Below are 17,546 nucleotides of genomic sequence, written 5' to 3'. Positions count from 1 at the left end.
ATTGGCTGCCTCCTGCAAGCCCCACACTAGGGATTAAGCCCACAACCCAGGCATGTGCCCTGACTGGGAATCAAACCTTGACTTCCTGGTTCATAAGTCCATGCTCAACCACTAATACATGCTGGCCAGACTCATGGCTAATTTTTTAAAAAGTATATTTTAGCCGAAACCAGTTTGGCTCAGTGGATAGAGCATCGGCATGCGGACTGAGGGGTCCCGGGTTCAATTTCAGTCAAGTGCATGTACCTTGGTTGTGGGCACATCCCCAGTGGGAAGTGTTCAAGAGGCAGCTTATCAATGTTTATCTCTCATAGATGTTTCTAACTCTCAACCCCTCTCCCTTCCTCTCTGTAAAAAATCAATAAAATATATTTTTTAAAAATAAAAAATATATTTATTGATTATAAGAAGCATTGATCAGATCATCAAAACTCAGAGGGAAGGTAGGAGAGGTAGGAGTAAGGGGGAGAAATCAACCAAAGGACTTGTATGCATGAGGGCATGAATGGGGAGGTGATGGGGCTAATGGGGGGTAATACCTTAATCAATAAATTTTGAAAAAGGGATACGAGATAGAGAAGTAATACAGAATCATGATAGACCAATATAAAGACTTGGCAGATATGGAAGATCACAAAAAAGATGTGATGTGATAGTGAAAGAGGAACAATGCTTAATAGAATAAAATCATGGTTGTTTAATTATTCACCTCCTAAATCTAGATAAGAGGTTTTCTTACAGGCCCTGGGAAGCTGGAGGATATGTTGCGAAAAGAAAAATAGTGCTGTAAAAAGATAAGATGCCTCAGAGCCCAGATGGGTCCATTACTCAGGAAATATATTTTGAGAGCAGACCAAGGAGAGGACTCACTTTGACTTGATTGCTATTCCTGGACCCTGACCCCCTCTTGGAGTTTGCCTCAGAAATGCTGACCATTCTCTGATCCCAGGAACAGGCAGAGCTGGTTTTGAACATCATAGAAGATTAACCACCTTGTTATCAAACTTCAAGATCCTGGAAGGAAACACAGGGGCCACTGATCCTGCAGCCCTTAGCCTGAATCCCTTCCACCTTGCATGCAGCCTTTCTTCCTTATTCATCCATATATGATCGGCCAGCCAGTAGGGGATGTTAGAGCAGAATTTTTAAGATGACCTGCTGCTCTTTCCACTCTGCCAGCATCATTGGAATAAATGCTCATTTATGATTCAACCTTGTCTCCGCTTCATTTGGCTCAAGTGGTGACAGGAGACCTTGGATCTATTCTGTGTGGAGTTTCAATAGCTCTTAAAGTGATCATTTATCATTTTTACAGTTACAGAAAAGTAAGATTCAAAAGAAAAATACAGGAAATAAAACTGTCTCCTTTTGCTGTTTTACTTTCTCACATTTTATGCATTCTTCAAAATTCGGTATTGTACTTGATCACCTCATCACTTTATGAAAATACTCTTGCAGAGATAGCAATGGTTATTCAGTGGACAAATGTAATAGACTCCTTTTAAAAACTCTTTCAACTTACCAGACACCCCTAAGTTATGGGCCAATTCCCTCCTCAAACCTTTCCTCTCTTGATCACGGGGGCATACTTTCCTCCTTGTGTCTTTTTGCTTCTCTGAATAACTATTCAATTGCTCTCTGTTAGAAGTAAGTTTTCCTTGTCTATTTAAAAGATAATTTTCAGTAAAGAATAAAAGTATGACTTCCATGTAGCGATAAAAAAAATGAACATATTTTTAAAGATTTATTGTTTAGTGAGGGAATCAGACATGTTATGACAGGTTCAAAGACCCTTTAGAAACAGACCCATTTATAGATATGGAAATGAATATGTAACTGGCTGCAAGATTGGTTTTCTACAGGATAAAAGGGAAGATAATTGAACCTCTACCAGGTAAGACAGAATGTACATGTCTATCAGTGACCTACAATCTACCAAGTGTTGTAAAATAGCTCAAAGTCAATGAGAGGTTACAATTAAGTAATCACTGAAAGCTGTGCTATATGTAGACAAGTTTCTTTAAATTCTGATTTGTTTTTCTTTTTTTCATTCTGAACATTCCTTCTGCTTCTACATACTGAATTTTGATACACTGACAAATACTGTAGTTGAGATTTTTTTTTTTTTAAGTACTTAGAGACTGGTGTAGGGTCAAATTATATTATATTAAGTTAATTTTAATTACAACAAGTTCCGTGTGATGGTGATGTATGATTTTGCTAGTGTAATGTCGAATTTGGTTTGCTAATATTTTGTAAAGACATGTTGCATCTATGTTAATTAGGGGTATTGGCCTGTAATTTTATTTTCTTATAGTGTCCTTGTCTGACTTTGGTTTCGTGCTAATGCTGGCCTCATGAAGGAAGTTTGGCAGTATTCCCTTCTCTCTTGTTTTTCACTAGAGTTTGGGAAGAATTGGTATTCTTTAACTGTTTAGAAGAATTCACCATTGAAAGTATTTGGTCCTGGATTTGTTTTGTTTTGTTACTGGGAAGCTTTTGATTTCTGATTAAATCTCCTTACTTTTAATTAATTTATTCAGATTTTCTAATTATTCTGAATTTAGTCCTGGTAGAGTGTATGTTTCTATAAATTTATTAATGTCTTCTTATATTTCCCAATTTTTTGATACAAAATTATTCATGGTAGCCTCTTTTGAGCCTTTGTATTTCTGTAACATCAGTTGTAATGATTCATATTTCTTTTTTAATTTTTAATTATCTTTTTTTTTAGTAAGTCTGCCTGAAGACTTTTTAATTTTATTTATATTTTCAAACAAAAATAGCTTTTAGTTTTATTTATCATTTCTATTGTAACTTTAATCTCAATTTCATTTATTTTATCCTGATTTTTGGTATTTCCTTCCTTCTATTAACTTCGGGCTTAGTTTGTTTTTCTTTTTCTCATTTATTGAGATATAATATTAGGTTACTTATTTTAAAATATTTTTATGCTTTTTTATGTAGGCATTTATGACTGTGAACTCCTCTTAGAGCTGCTTTTGTTGCATTCCATAAGTTTTGATATGCCGTGTCTTCTTTTAATTTGTCTCAAGATATTTTGGGATTTAACTTTTGACTTGTTCTTTGACTCATTGGTTTGTTCAGTAGTATGTTTAATCTTCAATATTTGGGGGTTTTCCAGTTTCTTCTTGTAACTGGTTTCTAGTTTTATACCACTGTGGTCAGAAAAGACAATTGATATCATTCTGTTATTGGTGGAAGTGAAGATGGAATATTATGGAAAGTTTTCTTGATGATATAAAATTAAGGGGGTTCTCCTCCAAGGTCCCAAATCCCTCCATTCCACCATGAAAAAAAGTCCAATCTTGTTTTCAGCAAAGCCAGAACTAAGGCCACAGCCCAGAAATTTGTTCCATATTAAAGTTCACTCCAGTGCAGTGGCTAGTTTATTCTGTTTTCCCAGCTGCAGTTCATTTTATGTGGGATCCACAAGTTCATGGGCAATGCCACTGCTTTAGGCCACGTGACTATGGAGAGAGGAGATGCAAAGGCATGGGTGAGTGTGGGTCATGGAGCAAGAAAGCAAGAAGGAACAAGAGAGAGGGAGCTCTTTCTGGGGATTTTAACTTTCCAGGATTTTCTGTGCTTGGAGAGGTTTCACCCTCCTAGCCAATGATTTTTCCAGGCTAGACTGACAGGCAAGAGCCTTCCCTTAGTCACCCCAACATCACTGTACATGATTTTTCCTTCCTCCGTTCCCTCTATAATTTGGTACTGGAGGGTGGAAGGGAGTGTTGTGATCCTCTTGAATGGACAGTGCTGCACTTCCATGGAGTGTGAAGTTGTAGTCCTGGTGAAACAAATAGGTTCTGCTTCCCAGCTGAATATGCTCAAACATGTCTGACTCTCCCTTGGTTCTCCTCTTCTCAGTAATATTAATGATCTAGCTGATTATGACGATAACAATTTCAGTCTTCTTAAATTTATTTAGCTTTGTTCTGTCATCCAACATATACTCTATCTTGGAGAATGGTCCATGTGTGCTTGAGAAGAGTGTGTATCCCGCTGCTGTTGATTAGAATGCTCTGTATATGTAGGTTAGGTCCGTCTGGTCTACTATACAATTTAAGGCTAATATTTCCTTCTTGATTTTCTGATGGATGGTGTTTCCATTGCTGAAAGTAGGATACTGAAGTCCCCTGCTGCTATTGTATTGCTGTTTGTTTTTCTTTTCACACGTGTTAATTTTGTTTTGTCTACCTAAGTGCTCCTATAGGATACAAAAATATTTGCAAATGTGTCCTGTTGATAAGCTGACCCTTTTATCATTATATAATGGTCTTTTTTCCCCCTCTTGTTATAGTCTTTGATTAAAAGTCTATCGATATTTTGCCAAATGGGAGTTATTACAGAGGTGCATATATGGTTCCATATTCACAAATTAATTACTTTGACATATCACATTTAAAAATGAAGGATAAAATTCATATGGTCATCTCAATAAATGCACAATGATCTTGTGACAATATTAAAAATTTCTACCATATTAAAATTCTCAAGAAACTGGGTATGGTGGGAATGTAACTGAACATAATAAAGGACATATATAACAAGCCCATGGTTAACATCATTTTTAATGATAAATGTTAAATGTTAAACTAAAAAGTGCTTCTTTAAAATTAAGAGCAAGACAAGGATTTTTACTCTCACTACCTTGATTCAAAATATTGGACATTGTGGCCAGAGCAATTAGGAAGAAAAAAAAATCCAAACTGGAAAAAAAGTAAAATCTCTTTTTGGAGACATGATACTAAATATATAAAACCCTAAAAATGTCGTCAGAAGACTGTAAGAACTCATGAAAAAAGTTTAGTAAAGTTTCAAAATATAAAATCCAATTTCAAAATATAAAACTCTGATGTGTTTCTATATATGAACTATCAAAAAAATTAAGAAAACAATCCCAGTTACAATTGCATCAGAAATAAATTTAACAAGGGGACCATAAATCTGTATACTTAAAACTATAAGATGTGGATAAGTGAAATGAAATAAGGCACAAATAAATGGAAAGATACACCATGCCAAATGGATTAGAAGAATTAATTTTGTTAAAATGTGAATGCTAGCTAAAATGATCTAAAAATTCAATCTAATCCATATCAAAATTTCTTTTTTATATCAAAATTCAATGGCATTTTTCACAGAAGTAAATAAATGTTCCTAAACTGTGTATGGAACTACAAAATATCCCAAATAGCCAAAGCAATATTGAGAAAGAAGAACAAAGCTGGTAGGATCAATTTCCTTATCTCAAACTTTATTATAAAGCTATAGTAATCAAAACAGTATGATATTGACATAAAAACAGACACATTGGCCAATGGCCCACACTAGAGAACCTAGAAAATATTCATGCACATATAATCAATTAATTTAAAATAAAGGAGCCAGAATATATAACAAGAAAAGGACAGTTTCTTCAATAATATTGTTAGGAAAGCTTAATAACAACATTCAGAAGAAAACTGCATTTCTATCTTTTACTATACACAAAAATCAACCAAACTGGATTAAAAACTTGAATATAAAATCTGAATCTAAAACTCTTAGAAGAAAACATATAAACCAAGGTCCTTGTCATTAGCCTTTCAGTTGATTTTGGATTAGACACCAAAAGCAAATGCAATAAAAGCAAAAAGAAATAAGTAGAGCTAAATCAAAACAAAAAGCTTCTGCATGGCAAAGAAAATAATAAAATAAAAATGAAAAGGCAAGTTATGGAAGGGGATAAAATGTTTTCAAACCACATATCTACTAAGGGGTTAATGTTCAGAACAGATAAGGAATTCATAGAATTCAATTGCAAAAAAAAAATACCCACAAAAAAAACAAACAACAAAAAGACCACCTCACCAATAATCTGTTTTTTAAAAATGGACAAAGGATATGAGCGGACATTTTTTCAAAGACACAAATGGCCAATGGTACATGAGAAGGTGCTCAGTATTACTAACCTTCAGAAAAATTCAAATTAAAGCCACAATTTGATGTCACCTCACATCTGTTAGGATATCTAGAATCAAAATAAAAAAAAAGATAACTAATGCTAGTGAAGATGTAGAGAAAATAGAACACTTGTAGACTATTGGTATATATATGTAAATTGAATAAGCCATGATGGAAAACAGTATGGAGATTTTTTAAAATATCAAAAATAGAACCACCATATAAATCAGCAATCCCACTTTTGGGTATATATAGTCAAAACAAACAAAATCACTTTTTCTAAGAGATATCTGTGCTCCTATGATTATTACAGCACTATTAAATAACCACAATGTGAACACAACCTAAGTGTTTACAAATGAATGTTTAAAGAAAATATTTATACTAATAATAGACAAATTTTTAAATTGACCAGCGAATCAGGAGTGATATGCAAATTAACCCTACAAAGATGGTGAGCCTGAAGGCAGCATGCATGTGTGCAGGCACCAAGTGGCTGGGGGTGGGGTGGGATGCTTGCCTGCCTGCCTGCTGTGATGCAGTGGGCATTCCTGGGACACTGCCCACTCTGAGCCTGTAGCCAGCTGCATGTGTACTGTTGCCAAGTGGCTGGGATCCCTGGGACACTACTGGAGTGTCCAATCCTGTCAGCCCAGCCTGTGGGCGGCTGGAGTTCTATGTCCTTTTGGTTTCTGCAGCCCCTGAAGTGGAAACCAAGAGTGCAGGGAGCACCAGGAATGCTGGGAATCATAGTTCTGGTGGCAGAGGCATTGTGGGATCTCCTAGACCAGTGTTTCCCAAACTTTTGACATATGTGTACCTCTTCTATAATTTTCGTAACGCTGAGTACCCCTCGTACTCATGAGAACGAAGAATTAGGCACAGCTAAGCATGGTGCAGTGCATATCCCCATCAAACTCGTACCCCCACCAAACTCTTCCTATACCCCTGGGGGTACTCAGTATCACACTTTGGGAAACACTGTAGCAAAGTGAGCCTAGAGGAAGTTACTTTTGCAGGTGGGAGATAGAGGGAAAGCAAAGCTGAGAGACATAAGTAAAGTCAGAGTGTTGTGGAAAAAAAATAAAGGGAAAATATCCTGCAACTTCTAGGAAATGTCCACCAATGGAGCAAAGGGGGGGGTGGGGGAAGGACCTCTATTATTCTGTGAGCACCATACCAAACTGGATTGGAGTCTCAGACAATTCGCTCATATGATTTCAAAGACAGACACAAACTCCTGGATTGGAGAGGGGTCCCCCAAGGGCTCCCAGATTAAAGAGAGTGCAAGGGATTGGGCTAAGGGCCACACACACCCCTATGCACAAATTTTATGCACCGGGCCCCTAGTTGTGCATATATGACATGGAATATTATTCAGCCTTTTAAAGAAGGAAATATTGCCCTGACCAGTTTGGCTCAGTAGATAAAGCATTGGCCTCCGGACTGAAGGGTCCCAGATTCGGTTCCAGTCAAGGGCATGTACTCTGGTTGTGGGCACATCCCCAGTGGGGGATGTGCAGGAGGCGACTGGTCAATGTTTCTCTCTCATTGATGTTTCTGGTTCTCTCTCCCTCTTTCTTCCTCTCTGTAAAATAAATAAATAAAAAATATATATATTAAAAAATCAATAAAGAAGAAAACCTTGCAACTTGGTTTGGTTCAGTAGATAGAGCATCAGCCTACGGACTGAAGGGTCCCAGGTTTGATTTCAGTCAAGGGCATATACCTGGGTTGCAGGCTCGATCCCCAGTGGAGGGCATGCAGGAGGCAACCAATGGATGATTCTCTCTCATAATTGATTTTTTGTCTCTCTCTCCCTCTCCCTTCCTTTTAAAAGAGTATACACCCTCTGAGGCAGCGGGAAGCACTGCTTTGTATATGTGATTTATAGCAAATTAGAGGCCCAGTGCAAATTAGAGGCACCTCTGCAGGGTGTCTCCTTCCTTCTTACTGCTCTGCTCACTGCTCCTTAGTTCTGTTGCAGAGGTGGGAGAGGCACTCACCCCCACTGCTGCGCTCACCAGCCATGAGCTCTGCTTCTAGCTGAATGATGCTTCCACTGTGGAAGTGCACTGACTATCAGTGGGCAGCTACGGCATTGACTGTCTGCCCCCTTGTGGTCAGTGCGCATCATAGTGACAGGTCATTCTGGTTGTTCTGCCATAACTGACACTTACACTTTTATCATATAGATAATTTAGTTCTGTTTTTGTTTTTTGTTGTTGTTTTTTTCGGGGGGGGTTGTTTTGTTGTTTAGTTTAAGATGTGTGTGCATGTGTCTAGTCTGTTGTCTATATTCTACAAAGCAATAGAATTCTATACACATATCAAAATGACATTACTTAATTCTTTTGGATCATGTGTATTTTTAATAACTTCTGTTAATATAGTAGTCTATAGATGGTAGCTGTTAGCCCTATAAATTAATTTATTTAAACAGTATTTATTTTTATTTTTTATTTTTTTATTTTATTTGATTTGATTTAAACAAATTTTTTATATATATTTTATTGATTTTACACAGAGAGGAATTGAGAGGGATAGAGAGTTAGAAACATCGATGAGAGAGAAACATCGACCAGCTGCTCCTACACACCCCCCACTGGGGATGTGCCCACAACCAAGGTACGTGCCCTTGACCGGAATGGAACCCAGGACCCTTCGGTCCGCAGGTCAACGCTCTATCCACTGAGCCAAACCGGTTTTGGCTATTTTTATTTTTTAAATTAAATTTATTGGGGTGACATTGGTCAGCATGAACATATAGGTTTTAGATGTAGGTTTCTGTTACAAGATCTGTATATTGCACCAAGTGCTGATTATCCAGTATTTAAATAAGATTAATGCCATAAATAGAAACCTTTCATATCCTCCTATATAATAAAAGCTAAGTGACTGTTCAAACCATTCAATCAGTTGCTATGATATGCATTCACCACCAGGGGGCAAATGCTCTGACCAGCAGATTAGCTTGCTGCTAAAGTCTGGCTGATGGGGACTGGGTGGGCAAGAGGGGCTGGACAGGTCTTGGAGGCCTTCTGTGGTTTCTCCCTGACCTCTAAAATATTTCTTCTAATTAATTTTCTTTCAATGTGCATGAATCTGTGCATTGGGCCTCTAGTGTATATATTTAAAAAAATAAAAGTAATTATCATTTTATCTTCTGTCTCTCTGAATAACAACCACAAACAGGATACATGCACCTCCCTTCATCGTTCAATTGCTTCCTTTATTAATCTCAAATTTTTATTGTCATCTATTATTATACATTAGAGGCTCTTAAGTAATATATAAACATACACAGATAAGGGCATGACCTGTGTCCAGTTGCTGTTATTATGTTGTGCACACCACACACACACACACACACACACACACGGCTATTTTGTTTTATTTTTTAGTAATGTAAAAATACACGATGTTCAATATTTAAAACCATATTTCTCTCTATTTCCCCGGGCATGTAAAGTTATAACCCCTCTCTTTTCTAAAATGATTCTCTGGGATGTGATATCCTTCTAAAAAGTCATAATATACTAAAATCGCATGAGCGAAAGGCTACAAAAATGCCATACCCCTGAGAGCCTCCTGTCCTGTGATCTAAAACGTGACAGCATGCTGCCTTTGTACCTCAGGCCAAAGCCGTTGTTTGCACTATCTGGGCCACCACATTTCCTCTGGCCATCATTCTGCCTTCTGTGTGCTAGAGGCTTCTTATTAGCACTTAGGGAATACATTCTCTGTGTGCTGAACTGAATTTTCTGTCATCTATTTGGGGATTACATGTTCTATATGCCTAGTTACCTTTATTTTTGACATCATGATATTTTAAACCTAAAATGAAAAGCCTCAGCCTTGTCATACAGGAGGTCTAAGTATTCAGAATCCACTGTAATTAGATAGAGATAGAGATACTGATATTGATATTACAAATTCCAGACATTTTTAAGGCCCAGCCACAAAATAATAAATTCAAGAGAAGCCAAGGTCGATAAATATTAATATCTATATTAATTTTGTTGTTCTTTGGAACTAAAGAAGTTTCGCATCTATTTATGTTGCTAAAATTATCCTTTGGGCCTGATGTTTACAATACAGTGGCTGGAGTGAGTTATATGAAGCACCTTGCGTTTGGCGCAGCACATTCATCAAGGCCCTGGTGCTGAGTTGTTTTTAGCACTCTCACTCTCTGAGCAAGCAAATGGCTCAGGACCAGGATTCCACTCCAGACTGTCCTCCTCCAAGTTAAAGAGAAAGAAGCCTTTCAGTGAGGAGTAAAAAAAAAAAAAAAGCACCTTTTTTCAAGAATGGAAGTTTAATTTTTAACTCCATGGTCATAAAGCACTGTTCAGATTCATGAGTCAATGTTTTTATGATCATCTCAATAATTATTATTAGTTAATTGTGGTGGATTATACCAGTAATTAATTCATAGCCATCAGCAACGCTAAATCTACTGCTTCTATAGGGGTGGGTGAGTTACTCAAATATATCTATTTTAGGGGAGAAGGGGGATGTGGAAGAAATTGAAAACTCTATCCCCCAGGCATAGTTCCTCAAACTTAACCAGCAAATTGAGATACAGAACCAGATTTTACATGGTGCCAAATAAGACCTTTGGTACAGGTTGGCTAACTGGTATTCCTTAGGTTTGAATAAAGTAAGAGATCTACCTAATTACCTGACTTGTTGATATTTAATTATTCTTTTAATATATTTTATTGATTTTTTTACAGAGAGGAAGGGAGAGGGATAGAGAGCTAGAAACATCGATGAGAGAGAAACATCAATCAGCTGCCTCCTGCACACCCCCTACTGGGTATGTGCCTGCAACCAAGCTACATGCCCTTGACCTGAATCAAACCTGGGACCCTTCAGTCCGCAGGCCGATGCTCTATCCACTGAGTCAAACCAGTTAGGGCTGACTTGTTGATATTTAGTTACCAAACTACTAGAAGGTGATTTTTCTTGAGGAAGGTAAAAGTTACTCTCATTTGCTATTAATTAATGAGTTATAGACAGTCACTCTTCTAAATATTTTACAGGGATAAATTAGTTTAATCTTCAAAATAACCTAGTGAGATGGATATCATATTATTCCCTTTTTACATATGAAAAAATTAGGGCCCGGGTAACTTTCCCAAGATTACAAAGGTAGATTTGAGAGAGCCAGGAATTAATCTGTAGGTCCATTACTAGAGTTTTAACCCCTAACTCTGACAGATAATCTGATGTCCTTTCTCTGCCCATGCACCTGGTGGCCAGTGCCGATCGTTTCACTGGATGCATAGTTTTTTGGCAGCGCCATTGCCTGTAGCATAAATGAGAAGACACACTTGTCTGGAGGCTTTCTGTCAGAAACAGCAATTTCTCATTCACAAAGAACACGCACCTGTTTACTCTTGGCCATGGAGATGAGAAAATGCACATCCTACCTCTGCTATTGACACGAGAGAACCCGATGGCCTACAATAACAGGGAGCACTTTCAATCATGGACATGTCACTGCCATTACTTTTGAACTCTCCAAGCTCTTTGTCACCTTTTTTATTCTAGTTTCCTCATTGTCAGGGAGCCCAACTGTCCATGCTCCTGGGAAGAGAATGAAATCTTAATAGCAGGTAGAATAGGACACCCTAGCATTGCCCATCAACTTGCTGCAGGCACTAAAACTTTTGTGGCCCACTCTCTGACATCCATCTTGGGCACTGTTTCATTTGTTGTAGCCTTGAATAAATCTACTGCCTCCTCTTTCCATCTAATCTAAAATGCCTGCCATCTCAATTATGTTTTAGGTTCAAACAGTAAAGTTCTGTTCTGTTAAAAATAATACTTATTGAGAACTCACTGTTTGTGTCAAACGTTGTCTATCTGCTTCAAGAGATGGACATGAATAACTAAACATAGATCTTTGGTAAATTTATGACACAAGATCTTTTCTCCAGGCCACCACAGTTGACCAGCAACCATTATTTGGGGACAATAACATTAGCAAATATGATAATACAACGGTGATACTGAATATTTATTTAATTTTTACGATGAGCTAGATATTATTAGAAAATGTTGGAAGATTTATCTTACTACATCTTCATAATGGCCAAATTAAAAAGGTTTTATTACCTTTATTTTAAGAATGAAGGCATTTGGGAACATAAAGATTGTATAATTTAGCTAGGATCACACAGTGTACACTCCTAACCACTAAGGGAAATAATTTCAAGGACAAGGGGAGATCATGATTTAATTTTATAATAACCTAGAAATCAATATTAAGTTCTTAAATAAGCCAGTCCTTGCTCTGGAACTGGCTTGAAGAGTCAGAGATACAGTGTAACTGTGTGTTAGCAGAGTAAAAGGGTCATTGAGCCTTGAGAATCATGATGACAGAGTAGACTGCAGGCAATAGGAATGGACTTGAAAATGTGTTAAGCAACATAAGTCAGGCAGAAAACATCAAGAATCACATGATTTCACTCATATATTGGATATAAAATGAAAACAAAATATGAACAAATAAGACAAACAAACAAAACTCATAAATATAGACAACAAAAAGTTGTTTACCAGAGAGATGTAGTAAAGCTGTAAAGGGGATCAAATAAATGGTGATGGATGGAGATTTGACTTTGAGTGGTAAACACTCAATGCAATATACAGATTGCTAGTATGTATTATAGAATTATATACTTGAAACCTATATAATTTTTAACCAATGTCATCTCAATAAATTTAATAAAATATAAATAAAAATAGACTGTAGAATTGTCTGCAAGGGCAAATGGAATGAGCACCCTTGCTATTTTTCTGGACTATTATTTGGGGTATCTTAAGAACAATAGTAAGGCATTTATTTTCCTATATGCATCTAACATTTTAGTTTATTTAAAATACCTTAGCCCTAACTGGTTTGGCTCAGTGGATAACGAGTTGGCCTGTGGACTGAAAGGTCCCAGGTTTGATTCTGGTCAAGGGCATGTACCTTGGCTGCAGGCACTTCCCCAGTAGAAGGTGTGCAAGAGGCAGCTAATGGATGTTTCTCTCTCATCAATGTTTCTAACTCTCTATCCCTCTCCCTTCCTCTCTGTAAAAAAATCAATAAAATATATTTTAAAAAAAGAGTATAAAAATAAAATACCTTATACACTGAGTAGCCAGATTATTATAAGCTCTGAACACATCTGGCCACTCAGTATATATATATATATATATATATATATATATATATATATATATATATGTATATATTGGAGGCCCAGTGCATGAATTCTTGCACAGATGGGGTCTGACCAGCCTGGCCAGGGGGAATGGACATGGGCAGTTGACTGGCCTGCCTGCTGGTTGAACTCCTGGTTGAGGAGATATTTTGCATATTAGCCTTTTATTATATAGAATATACACTGAGTGGCCAGATTATTATGTGTTCAGAGATAATAATAATCTGGCTACTCAGTGAATTATGATTGTTCTGTCCTGGAAGACTTCTTGGGATTGATTACTTTAGATAATAAAATAAACCACTATGTACAGTAAACTGCTTTATGACACTCATTCTTTGATTTCACATTTTCCTTTGACCTTGTTTTCTTCAGAATACTATCATGTGGCTTTTTTGAATTTAAAAATTGGACCCATAGTGTATCATGCAGGCCATTTTTGCACATTGCAGGTATCTTCAGAAAATCCATGTTCTCACCACTCTCATTACTCTGTAGCTTCCAAATAAACACAGAGGCTATATTTCATAGAGGTTTTGTTTGCTTTTCTTTGTTAGGTATTCATGACAAATAGTGGATTATTTATTCCATAAAATTACTAGTTTTTAGTTGATGAGATTAAGAAAGAACACATTAATCTGGTGGAGATAGTCACATGCTTTTTTATTAAATCAATGAGTCATATTGATTTCCTGAATCACTTTTTAGAATATTCTGTGTACTTCTAGTAAAATTGTTCCTATTCTTTTATTGTTTTAATGCAGTATGAAACCCAATATCTAGTAAGAAACTTAAAAAAAATCAGTATACACTTTTAACTATCATTTTATGTCACCAAGGTCTCACAATTTCTCTAATTTCTTAATATTTACTGGAAATGTGACCATGGTATCTGATAAATTTTTAAAGTATGTTTTTATTGACTTTTAGGGAGAGAAAGAAACATTGATGAGAGAGAACCATCTCTAGGGTGTCTACTATATACCCCTTACTAGGGATCTAGCCTGCCACCCGAGCATGTGCCCTGACCAGGAATTAAACCCGTGACCTTACAGTGTATGGGGCATCGCTCAACCAACTGAGCCACACAAGTCAGGGTGTGAGCAAATTTACAAAATGCAGCATTTTGTTAGTTAAAAAACTGTTTTCTAGAATTCAGGGCAGAAGTAATTTTAGATTGGAAATCAGTATGATGCTGAAGACAGCATTCTTTCTCCTTGACCTTCTTCTGAAAACAGATTGCTGTAGGGCTTTGAAAATGGAAATGTGAAGAAAAAAAAAATGAAGTGTAATTTTAACAAGACAAGCAAGAATATTAAATGTAGTATGATTTGAGTGATAAATCATTCTAGTACACTTATCAAAAAGCATTATGTTTTTATAATTCTTAGAGTTTTCTTTTAGCTTATTTCTAAGTCCACCTTTTATAAAGTATGGATTGAGCATGTTGAAAACTCCAAACAGATGATTAAGAAAAAAACAACACATTTAAAATAACTAGATATTTTAATCAAACGATAAAATTTATCACATGATAAATTAAACTATTCCTTAGATCTTTATGTTGCTTCCAGTAGAAGAAGGTCATGTAATGAAACATGTTTATGGCAATAGAGTAGTGAGATCAAGAATTAATCCCCCCATTCGTGTACATCTGTAGAAGTACTGTGAATTTGCTGAATCACAGAAATGAACTGAAATTGAGTCAGGGATAAAATTATGTTAGAAAAATAACCCTATGATGCATAGGAATATATTATGAGAAACTCTGTCAAGAGTAAACTTCTTGAATGTTGTTATTTACAATGTTTCCTGTGAAATGAGAGTCAAAGAAGATTGTCTCTAAGCCCTTTTCTCTTCCATTGACATATCAATATTTAGAATTTGAGTAAAAGAAATTAGAAATCTCATAAATTCTTGGAAATTTCTGAAATTGTGTTATTCTTAATTGCAAGATTTGTCCCACCCCTTATGAAGTGTTACAGATATACTAGAGGACCAGTGCATGAAATTCATGCACTTGGGAAGGTTGTGAGATGGCACAGGCCAGGCTAAGAGACCCCACTGGTGCACAATTGGGGCCAGAGAAGAACACGGGAGGTTGGCTAGCCAGGGAGGCACTGCAGAAAGGCTTCAGGGCATGTCTGGCCCATCTCATTCATTCCAGATCGGCCGGACTCCAGCAGTAAGCTAATTTACCAATCAAAGTGTCTTCCCCCTCGTGGTCAGTACATGTCATAGAGAACAGTTGAGTGGCCTTAGCATATCATTACTATATTGCTCTCTGATTGGTTGAACAGATAACTGGATAACTGGACACTTAGCATATTAGGCTTTTATTATATAGGATTTTTTTAAATGTTCAATAGATATGAAAATTTTAGTACTTATTAAAGGTAACTGTAGTGTGGAATAAATATGCAAATATTGACAATCACTAATGATTGTTACTGGACAGTATTTGAATAATGTGACAAGGGTAACAGCATTACATAGAATCACTTGTTGAAGTTGCCATTTTAAGGACTTATTGTATTTCCTAACCTTGTTACTTCTTGGACACCAATATTTGTAAGAATGACTCACCATTTGGCAAAGATAGGATCATATACACACACTTGTCACATGGCAACAGGTACAGGTGAGACTGACTGACGAGGTGACAATCACTTCTCTTCTACCTATTCCTGGAAATTGTAACCTTAACCATGAACTCTGCATATCAGCTTTCTTCCTTCAAACATTAATGTTTCCAAGATGACTTTAAAGCTTTAATTCTTCAATAATAATCATGTTCCTAATTTGTCAACTAATTTTTTTCTTCAGACCTGAAATCAGAAAAATAAAAATAAAAGCACATAAATTTACAGGGAACAGGAGCAGTTGAGGGGAACAAAACAGCACAGAAACCTATATGGCTACACTAAAAGACAATATTGGTCTTTAAAATGTATAACTGTGATGTAGTGAGATTATGGATCCCATAATTAATTTTTATTTGCTACTAAATCATCTTTTCAATAGTAAAGGTATGCTTTTATTGAGATAATCTTACAGATTATGAAAAACTTACATTGTTATTTACTTAAATGGTTAACTATAAATATCAATATATATTATTTGAAATAAGATTAAGAGCAAAATTTTAGTGAATAATTACAGTAATTTAAACATAGTTGAGATTTTTTCTTTTAAATTAAATATCTAGCCAGCCAATCCTTTCAGCTCCTGTCTTCCATAAAAATAAGATGTCTCCATTAAGAACTGTTTTGAAGTCTGTAATGGTGAAGCTTTCAACTGCCTCAACATGTGGTGATTGCCTGTCATGAATTCTATATTCCTCTGGTGCATGTATCCTTATACATTTAAAAGCTTCATACAGTGCCCATCAATATTTTACAAAATTTCAGGGACCTAAATCAATTTATGGCATATTTGCAGTCTTTACCACAATCCCTAGAATAGATTTAAGATAATAGAATAGCTCAATAAGGATTAGTTGATAAATTTCAAGAAGTAAAACTGTCATTATTTGCAGATGACATGATATTGTATATAGAGAACCTTAAAAATCTCACCAAAAACTACTAAAACTGATAACTAAATTTAGTAAGGTAGCAGGATAAAAAAAAAATCAATTGCATTTTTATACTAATATGGACTCCCAGAATGGAAAATTAAGTAAATAATCCCATTTACAATTGCTTCAAAAAGAAATGGCTAGGAATAAATTTAACCAGAGATGTAAAAGATCTGTACTTGGAAAATTATAAGACACTGAAGATAAAATTGAAGGAGATACAAATATTATAAGTAGAAGCATATACTGTATTTATGGGCAGGAAGAATTAACATGAATAAAATATCTATACTACCCAAAACAATCTATAGATTCAACCCAATTCCTATCAAGATACCAATGGCATATTTCACAGAACTAGAACAAATATTTCAAAAATGTATATGGACCCTCAAAAGATTCCTAATAGGTAGAGTAATCTAGAGAAAGAAGTACTAAATTGGAGGAATCATGCTACCTGATGTCACAATATACTACAAGGCCATAGAAATCAAAACAGCATGTTACTGGCATAAACATGGTCATATAGATCAATGAAATAGAATAGAGAGTCCGGGAATAAACCCACACTATTACAGTCAATTAATATTTGACAAAGAAGGCAAAAACACACCATGGGGTCAAGAATGTCTATTCAACAAATGATGTTGGGAAAGTTGGATAAATGAAAATAAATAAAACTAGACCACCTTCTTCACCATATACATGAACAAATTCAAATGGGTTAAAGCCTTAAATGTTAGACTCAAAACCACAAAAATCCTACAAGAAAT

This window comes from Pipistrellus kuhlii, unplaced genomic scaffold (assembly GCF_014108245.1).
Source record: "Pipistrellus kuhlii isolate mPipKuh1 unplaced genomic scaffold, mPipKuh1.p scaffold_m20_p_9, whole genome shotgun sequence".
Taxonomy (NCBI): Eukaryota; Metazoa; Chordata; class Mammalia; order Chiroptera; family Vespertilionidae; genus Pipistrellus; species Pipistrellus kuhlii.
Note: the sequence above shows the minus strand (reverse complement) of the source record.